The 10,197-nt window shown below is 39.6% G+C and overlaps 1 protein-coding gene across 50 annotated transcripts in view; it reads left to right on the top strand.

Annotated features, from left to right (window-relative positions):
• The window catches only part of LOC105868796 (uncharacterized), a 253,234-nt gene that overhangs the window by 43,044 nt on the left and 199,993 nt on the right, over nucleotides 1-10,197 (top strand). For 47 of the 50 annotated variants that reach the window (XM_076004850.1, XM_076004848.1, XM_076004872.1 and 44 more), the window contains one exon: nucleotides 1-10,136. This exon is cut by the window's left edge. The gene's annotated coding sequence lies outside the window, so the exon portion shown is untranslated. The remainder of the gene's footprint in view (nucleotides 10,137-10,197) is intronic. The other 3 variants (XM_076004838.1, XM_076004851.1, XM_076004873.1) reach the window with 3 other exon arrangements.

Here is a 10,197-nt window from a genome sequence, read left to right on the forward strand (position 1 = left end):
AATAGTTGAGCCTTGACTTGTGTAAGTTTTCTTCTCATTTGTGCTACATGGGAAATCGTATATGAAATTCTGTTTTAAAATGTAGTAGCAATCTTTTTAAATTTTGTTTCATGTAGTTATTTTCTTGCATGATTTTTTTTTATTTATTAAAGATATTATGGGGGTACAAACATTTTGGTCACATGTAATGCGTTTGCCTCTCCCAAGCCAAGGCTACAAGTGTACCCCTCCCCCATGCAGTGTGTTCTGCTTCCATTAGTTGTGGGTTTACCCCTTAATGTCCCCGATCATCACCCAATGAGTATTACTACCAGGTGGACCTCTTAGCGTTGGTCAGTTACTAGTAATTTGATGGTGAGTATAGGTGTTGCCTGTTTTTCCATCCTTGTGATACTTCACTTCCAGGGATGGGCTCAATCTCTATCCTGGATAATATAAAAGGTGCGAATTCACCATTGTTTTGTAGTTGAGCAGTATTACATGGTATACATATGCCACATTTAATAATCCACACATGTGTTGATGGGCACTTGGGTTGTTTCCACATCTCTCTGCATGATGGTTTTGAAAGCACGTAAAATATGTGAGATAGAATCTAGCTGTTTCTGGATAGTTTCTTGAATTGTTGCTGGTATGGTTTTGGGTAATTTCTTGAATGCATGTAACATTTCCATATTGGTCTGTGTGTGGTTACTTGCTATATGGGGATCATGCAAATTAATTGAGTGATACAATTTTAGTCTGTGTACTTTTCTATGTGTATATTACACTTCAATAGAAAGTTTAATATGTCCCATTGAACTAGTCCAAATATTAGTTACTATACTTCTTAAGAATATTGCCAAGTAGGTTGTGTATTACTTGGTGTTTAACAATCGATGCCCTCATAATACGTCAAGTGTATTCTCTCCTTAATGCAGACATTTTAGCATATCATATCATGGAGAAGTTACCGATATATTTTTGAACACATTTACATATTTTTATTCATATGCTTAAATTCTTCACTTTTTTTTGTTATGAAAACAAGCTAAACAACTCCATGCCTTAAATGTTTCATACTTGTCCCCACGTGGTCATGTAGTCTGGCACTGGATTAATTCTTTATACTTTTTGGCAAGATCACTGAAAGTGACATATCTCTTCTTTTGCAGAGAGGGAATTAATGCCGTGCTGCCCTAATGCCTTCCCGTTCCATGTGCTATATAACGGAACATAAAAGCAAATATAGTCATTAACATTTATTGCGATTATTTTCACACCACACACAAAGATGTTGCTCATAGATCTTAAGAGAATAGAGGCCCACAAGCATTGCACAGTAGAAAAATTTGAGGTAACATCGATGAAGTTAGATGGGGTATAAAGCCAAAATTCAGAACAATGGACTGCTTGCTTAAGGATTTCCTTGGAGGTTACATAGCATACAACTAGTAAATCCAAATATATTTTACCTTTTGAGACCCTGACACACTAAAACCAGAATGTGTTTTAGCTCTTAATACTGATTTCTGAATTTTCTCTTCTTTTGCTTAATATACAGAAAACTTCCAGGCTTAAGTTGGTACCAAGTGTTATCAGTTCTTTGTAGAGAAGTGGAACACATTAGAAGAGTAGAAAATTACTTAAGACAGAGGTATATTTGACATTTCTTCTCTGCTTTCTACAAGTGATGTATTTAATCATTTACCCTATTACAGAAATTAAATTTTCCATGCTAACCCAAGGATCCATCAATTCATCTGTCTTTACATCTATGATCTATCTATCATACCAGGCTCATTTTTCATGAGGAGATAGTGGTTTGACATATGACATTGTGATAGTTTTATATATTTGCAATCTCCTGAGGTTTTATAGGTCTTAAGGTCTCCATGTCTAAAACTGTATATGTACCGATGCCCTCAGTGGATGTGAAGGATACCACATTTTCTTTAGCCATTTATTGTTTTCAGAATAATGGTGTTAACTTCTTTGCCATGGCAAGATATCATATATTTATAATCATTATATATTAGTCGTTATGCACTCATGCTTCTGTTTCTGTAGAAATCATTTCTAGAATGGCTAATGCTGGCAACTTAGGTCCATGAATTTTTCTTTAATGAGGCGTAGTCAAATCAACACCCAAATCTTCAGGTTACCATCATTTCACTACTGTATTAGAACGATGGGGTAAAGATACTTACGCCTCCTAGATATGTAAATAGAAAGAGCACTAAAATAATGATATTTGGGATTTTTTTTAACTTTCAATGTTTTTATTAATGATTTTAAATTGGCAAAATGAGAAATTTGTAAAAATCCAGTAGGTAAAAATGAGTTGTCACTATGTCTTCACTATCATCAGATTTTGAATCAAAAGTGTAATGTTTTATATCTAAAACAAGAAGCAGTCCCATTAATCTAAGTATGCACCTAAACTGTAGACAGAGTTTTCTCCTTTAACACTAGCTTGTTTATGCCAGCAGCGAAGAAGCCTGGAGAGCGAGTGGTGATTAAATTGCAAAAGCAGTCTTCCACAGCTTGTTGGGAAATCAATACTTTTCCTTGCAAGAAATGTTCCAACGCCAGGAAGAATTGGTAGTCAGTTGTTGCAAGGTCTGGTGAATACGGTGGATGACAGAGAGTTTCCAAGTCCAGCTGCTATAGTTTGAACAGTATTGTTTGTGCAACATGTGGTCGAGGGTTGTCTTGTGCAACTAGTGCAACCTCTGTAGAAGCCAATATGGAGATACCGCAAAGCGATACAGGTAGATCTACCATTCAATGCAGCAATCCCATCCCCAAGCATCCTCCCAAAAGAACAAAAGACACTCCATAAAAAAGACATCTGCACTCGAACGTCCGTAGCAGCCCAACTCACAGCTGCAAAGACGAGGGCACAACGCAAGTGCCCATCAACACACGAGTGGATTAACAAAACGTGGCACATGTACACGATGGAGTACTATTCAACCATAAGAAATAATGGCGATGTAGCACCTCCTGTGTTCTCCTAGATAGAGCTGGAACCCATCCTACTCAGTGAAGTATCCCAAGAATGGAAAAATAAGCACCACATATACTCTCCAGAAAACTGGCACTAACTGATCAACACCTAAGTGGACATATAGGAATAATATTTATCGGGCATCGGGCAGGTGCGAAAGGGGAGGAGGAAATGTTTATATACATACGTAATGAGTGTGATGCACACCATCTGGGGGATGGTCACGCTTGGAGCTCTCACACCGGGGGGCGGGGGGAATGGGATGAAAGGCAACACACATAACCTAAACATTTGTACCCCCGTAATATCCTCAAATAATAAAAAACGAGGAATGGCCTGTCTCTATGGCCCCTCTTGGAGCTTAATGGCAAGCATGCTCATTATTTCATCCTATTGGTTGCAGTAGACAGCCACTGGACTGACCAAGTTTCAGGGAGTTGTAGCAGATAATACCAGCACTGGACCACCAAATATAAACTCTTAATTTTGGAGGGTGAATATTATATTTGGGACTGTGTTTTGGCGCTCCATCTTTACCCAACCATTGTGCCAAATGCTTGCAATTGTCAATAACAATCCGTTTTTCATCACAGGCAACAATAGAGTGCGGAAATGGTTCGCCTTCCTGTAGTGACAGTAAAGAGGCAAGCTTGGAGATGATTTCTCTTGTGATACTCTAACTCATGCAAACCCACCTATCCAACTTCTTTGCCTTGCCAAGTTGTTTCAAATGGTCCAATATTGTTGGAATAGTGACGTCAAACTTTGCTGCTAATTCACAGGTAGGTTGAGATGGATTCACTTCTGCTACAGCTTTCAGCTGTTCTTATCCATGTTGATATCAGGTCATTTATGTGGCTCATTTTCAAGACTAAAATGACCACAACGGAACTTCTTAAACCATGGACGTACTGCGTGTTCACTGGCCACATCCTTCCCAAACATTTCATTGATATTTCAAGCTGTCTGCACTGCATTTGTTCCACAACAGAACACATACCTAAAAATAACATGAATTTTTGACTTATCCATGCTTTCAGAAAAAATTGCTCTAAAAATGTGAAAGGTAATCACAAGCCAAAATGTGCAACTGAAAGAATGAGGATGTACCTTCACAATAAAAAGAAGTGCCAAACGGAACGTCAGAGATATCAACTGTCACTCTTAGTACTTAAGGACATGAGACATTTCATACTTAATAATTTTGGAATTACGCCACACTGAAGATCAGAAAGTGAGCGGCAAATAACGATAAAACTCTACGTTAACACAAAGACCATTTTTCCCATTTAGATGAATTGGATTGGCTCTATATAAAGTTTATGTACATAATTCATATTTACCTTAAAACATACACCTTAAAACCTTAAAACGTACACAGAATCTTTTATTATTTTCTAATATTTATTTATTCTTTGTTCTTTCTTTTCTTCTTTGGTTAGGTTTTATATCTTTGCCTCTCCCAAGCAAGGGTTAGAGGTATGCCCTTTGCCTCCACAATGCTCACCACATCCCTCAGATGTGGGTCTATCCCCGTAACCCCCGAATCCCTGACGACCACCACCACCATTTGAGCACCTTAATAATGTTGATCAGTCAGGAGCAATTTGATGGCGAACGCATGCGGAGCCCATTGTTCTGATCTTGTGTCACCTCACATTGGGTAATGGGCTTAATCTAGGATATATAAGCGGTGCTAGCTCACTGCCGTTCGTTAGAAGAATTGAGTAATATTCCATTGTGAACATATACCAAGTTTAAATAATCCACTCATGAACCGACAGGCACTTGGGCTGTCTCCACGTCCCTGCAACAGTGCATTGCACTGCCACAAACACTCGCGTGCAGATATCTTTATAATAGAATGTCTTATGTTCTTTTGGGTAGATGCCCAACAATCCTACTGCTGGGTCGAATGGTATTTCCATTTGTACCACTTTGAGGTATCTCCAAATTCCTTTCCACAAAGGCCGCGCTAATTTTCAGTCCCACCAGCAATGTAAGAGTGTTCCCGTCTCTCCACATCCTCGCCAGCATTTGTTGTTTTGGGATTTCTTGATACAGGCCAATCACCCTGTGGTTAGGTGATATCTCATGGTGTTTTTGATTTGCATGTCTCTAATGATTAGAGGCGTGGAGCATTTTTTTAAATATGTTTGCAGGCCATTATTCTGTCTTCTTTTGAAAAGTTTCTGTTCATCTCCATTGCCCATTTCTTGACGGGATTGTTTGATTTTTTTCTTGTTAATTCTTTTGCGTTCTAGATGGATCCTAGATTTATCAGACCTTTACTGGAATTGTAGACAGCAAATATTTTCTCCCATTCTGTAGGTTGTCTATTTGCTCCAGTGATAGTTTCCTTGTCTGTGCAGCTTTCTATTTTGATCAGGTCCCATTTGTTTATTTTTGTTGCTGCGGTGATTGCTTTGGGGGTGTTCCTCGAGAATTCTTTGCCTAGGCCAATGTCTGAAAGGGTTTTCCCAACATCTTCTTCTAGGATTCTTAAGTGCCTTAGGTTTAAGTCTGTTATCCGTCTTGAGTGGATTTTTGTGAGAGGTGAGAGCTAGGGATCCTGATTCATTCCTCTGCATTTTCCCCAATGTATAATGTTTTCTGCTCTAGCAAAGATTAGGTTACCATATGCAGATGGTTTCATCTCTAGAATCTCAGTCCCATTCCGAATATCGATGCTTCTGTTCTTGTGCCAGTGCCAGGATGCTTTCAGTATTATTGCTTTATAGTACAGCTCGAAGTCAGGAATTCTGATGCCTCCCAGTTTGTTCTTTGTACTTAAGATTGCTTTGGCTATACGAGGTTTTTTCTGGTTCCATACAAAGTGAAGAATTCTTTTTCCTGGATCTGTAACTAATGATGGTGGTACTTTGATGGGGATTGCATTTATTCTGTAGATCTCTTTAGGTAATATTGACCTTTTAACAATATTGGTTCTACCGATCCATGAACAAGGTAGATTTTTCCACTTGTTTACATCTTCTACAAATTCTTTTCTTAGCGTTTCATAGTCCTCCTTGTATAAGTCTTTCATCAAACATATTCCTAGATATTTAATTTTCTTTGAGGCTATAGTAAAAGGTATTGCATTTTTGATTTGAGTTTCAACTTGACAGTTCCTGGCATATATGAATGCCTCTAATTTCTGTATATAGATTTTGTAACCTGAGACTTTACCAAATTCATTTGTCAAACCTAGGAGTCTCTTGGACGAATCCATGGGGTGTTCTGGGTATAATATCGTATCATCGGCAAAGAGCGAGAGTTTGATCTCATCTGCCCCCACTTGGATGCCCTTAATATCCCTGTCTTGCCTGATTGCTATAGCGAGGACTTCAAGCATTATGTTGAATAGAAGAGGCGATAGTGGGCATCCTTGTCTAGTTCCAGTTCGAAGTGGGAATGGTTTCATTTTTTCCCCACTCAGAATGATATTGGCCGTGGGTTTGTCATAAACGCATTTGATAATTTTAAGGTGTGAGCCACCTACACCTATTTTGTTAAGAGTCTTTATCGTAAAGGTGTGTTGGGCTTTCTCAAATACATTTTCTGCATCTATTGAGGGAATCATACGGTCGTCGTTCTTGTTTTTATCTATGAGGTGAATTGCATTTATAGACTTACATATCTTGAACCAGCGTTGCCTCCCTGGAATAAAGCCCACCTGGTCATGGTAAATTATTTTTTTGATGTGCTGGCGACTTGTGTTTGCTAAAATTTTGTTCAGGAATTTTGCATCTATATTCATGAGGGATATTGCTCTGTAATATTCTCTTTTTATTGCGTCCTCTCCTAGTTTTGGTATCAAGGAGATATAGGATTTGTAGAATGAGTTAGGAAGGATACCATCATTCCCAATGTTGTGAAATAATTTCTGTAGTATAGTTATGAGTTCACCTTCGTATGTTTGGTAAAACTCTGATGTGTAGCGATCTAGTCCGGGCCTTGTCTGTTTGGGGAGGTTACTAATTACTGCTCCAATTTGTGAGCTTGACATCGGTCTCTTCTGAAATTCTGTTACCTCCTGGGTGAACTTAGGAAAGTTGTAAGAATGCAGGAATTTGTCCATTTCCTCCTCCTCATTATGTAGTTTTGGGGCATATAAGATTTCATAGTAGTCAAACGTAATGTTTTGTATTTCTGTGGTATCTGTTGTGCCTGCTCCTTTTTCATTTCTTATTGAGTTTACCAGAGTCCCTGCTCATTGAGTTCTTGTCAATCTAGCAGGAGGGCTATCAGTTTTGTCTATCTTTTAAAAAAGCCAGCTTCTGGTTTTGTTGATCTTACGTATAATTCTCTTGTTCTCAATTTCATTTAGTTCTGCTTTGACCTTAGTTATTTCTTTTCTTCTACTAGGATTGGACTAGGTTTGCTCTTCTGTTTTCCCATTCCTCGAGCCTATTAATTTGGTTCTCAGTACATAGGCTTTTTTTTTTTTTATGTGAGCATTTATTGCCATTAGTGTTCCACTCAGAGATGCTTTTGCTGTATCCCACAGGTTTTGGCAACATGTGTCTCTGTCGTCATTTTGTTTGGAGAAACTCTGATTTGCACGTGAATTTCCTCCTTGGAATAATAATTCTTCAATAACAGATTGCTTAGTTTCCAAGACTTTGTGAAGCGTCGAGTGTTTCTATAGCAATTGAACTCTAATTTTATACCACTATGGTCAGAGAAGACACATGGTATAATTTCTATTTTCTTGAATTTTTTGAGGTCTGATCTGTGGCCTCGTATGTGATCAATTTTGGAAAAGGAACTTGGGCTGCTGAAAAGAATGTAAACTCAACGTTATTTGGGTGGAATGTTCTGCAGAGATCTGTCAGAACGTTTTGTTCAAGAGCTCTGTTTAAGCCCACTGTTTCTTTGCTTATTTTCTGTTTGGAGGACCTATCCAGTTCATTCAGTGGAGCGTTGAAGTCCCCTGCTAATAGGGCAGTATTTATAAACATGCTATTTAGATCAGACAAGGCTTGTTTTGTGTAATTGGGTGCTCCTGCATTGGGTGCACAAAAATTAAGGATGGTTAAGTCTTCTTGTTGGATCTTCCCTTTCGCATTATAAAGTGGCCGTCTTTATCCTTTTTTACTCTTGCTGTTTTAAAGCTTATGTTATCCGCAAATAGTATAGCTACCCCTGCTTTCTTTTGACTTCCGTTTGCCTGGAGGATAGTTTTCCATCCCTTGACCTTCGGCCAGAAGGCATCTTTGTGGGTTAGATGTGTTTCCTGTAGACCGCAGATACTAGGCTTGTGGACTTTTATTCATTCTGGCAGTTTATGCCTCTTCAGAGGACAGTTGAAGCCATTTACTTTTATTGACAGGATTAAAATTGGAGGAAGATTTCCATTCATATTGTTGGGTGAAGTCTTGTCGCTTTGTCTTACTCCTTGAGCCATCGTGCGGTTCAAGTTCTAGCCTTTACGTCTTTGAAGATTTTACTTTGAGGAGTGTCGATTGCCCAGTTCGGGGTATGCGGCAAGTCTGAGAACCTCCTGTAGGGCTGGTCTGGTCTTTGCAAATTCCTTCAGTGATTGCTTGTCTAAGAAGGTCTGTATTTCTCCCTCATAGATGAAACTTAATTTTGCTGGATAAAGAGTTTAAGTTGGGCTTTATTCTGTTTTAGAAGATTAAGGATAGGCACCCAATCCGTCCTTGCATGTAAGGTTTCAGATGAGAAGTCTGCTGTTAGTCTGATAGGCTTTCCTTTATCAATTACTTGTTGTTTTCCTCTTGCTGCATGGAGGATTGCTTCTTTCACGTTTACTGTGGTCAGCCTAATGACCACGTGACGAGGTGATTGCCTTTTCACGTTGAGTCTCCCAGGAGTTCTGCGTGCTTCTTGTATTTGAATATCAAGATTTCTGGCCAGGCCTGGCATATTTTCCTCCAGTATTCCGTGAAATAAGGTTTCCAGCCCTAGTGAATATTCCTCTTCCCCTTCCGGAATCCTGACCAATCTGAGATGCGGCTTTTTACATAATCCCACACTTCTTGTAAGCGCTGGTCCCATCTTCTGTTTCTGTGTTCCCTTTCTCCCTCTGATTTGTACAGTGCATCGGCATAATCTTCCAGCTCTGAGAGTCTTTCCGCTGCATGATCCATCCTGTTCTTCAGGCTTTCCACTGTATTCTGGAGTTCCTTGAATGTTTCGTCCATTGCCAGGATTTCTGATTGTGTTTTCTGCATTATTTCAATTTCGTTGGAGAACTTTTAATTCATTTCCTGAATTGTTCTTGTGGTTTCTCTATGTTGGGGGGTTCTATTTTCTCTTCAATTACGTTGAGTTTTCCTACAAACTGTATTTGGAATTCTTCCTCCAACCCTTTCATCACATCATGTACGTTGGTGTCAGTTGATGGAGATCGAGTGTTTTCTTTTAGAGGTGATTTTCTCTCTGATCCTTCATGTTTCTTGTGATCTTTTGCTGGTCCTTTCTCATCTGGGTGCTTTTTAGAGGACCGGAGGTGCTGGGACTAGATTAGGAACTAAATTCTGTGATGTCAAAGGAATGATCCCTGGCAGAGCTGTGGATATGTGCTCTGGTCCTGTGTCATCTTAGAGGAGTTCGAGCCTATTCAGTTATCTCTGACCTAAGGTCTTCACTTTCTGTCTAAAGCGCTTAGTGTGTTTGGGCCCCTTGCTTAGACACAAAGGGGTTAGCTCACTCTTGTGAGAGCGAGTCTGCTATCAACCACAGAGTTGAAGTGGGAGGCACTATGCTAGGCTCTGAGTTCACTCTTTCTTGTGTTACCTGTGGTTTGCGAGAAGGAGTCAATTATCAAGGTATTCCAAGTCCTCCGTATGGCGCTCTAAGCTTCCTAATAGGATGTACAGGTATCCCAGTCTTTAGGAGATGTCCTGCCACTCCCAAGGGTTCCTAGAGTCCTGTTCGCACTTTAGGAGGGCTGAGAGGAGCATCAGGTATCAGTGAGCCTAAGAGAGATACTTCAGAGGTTGCTGGATGTGTATCTACGGGGGAGCTGTTGATATGTCATTCAGAGATCTTTCGTCACACTTTTGCAGGAGCATCTGCTGGGGGGAGTCAATTGCTGCAAATGCTAAAGAAGATGGTCAAGATTTTCCTTCCTGAACCACAGGCCTGTACGTTGGCAGCAGTCTTGGTGCCAAAGGTAAGCCCTTGTGTTTCAAACTCATCAGATGTTCAAAAGGAGCCAGCTGTATGTAGACATG

The sequence above is a fragment of the Microcebus murinus genome, chromosome 7, assembly GCF_040939455.1.
Source record: "Microcebus murinus isolate Inina chromosome 7, M.murinus_Inina_mat1.0, whole genome shotgun sequence".
Taxonomy (NCBI): domain Eukaryota; kingdom Metazoa; phylum Chordata; class Mammalia; order Primates; family Cheirogaleidae; genus Microcebus; species Microcebus murinus.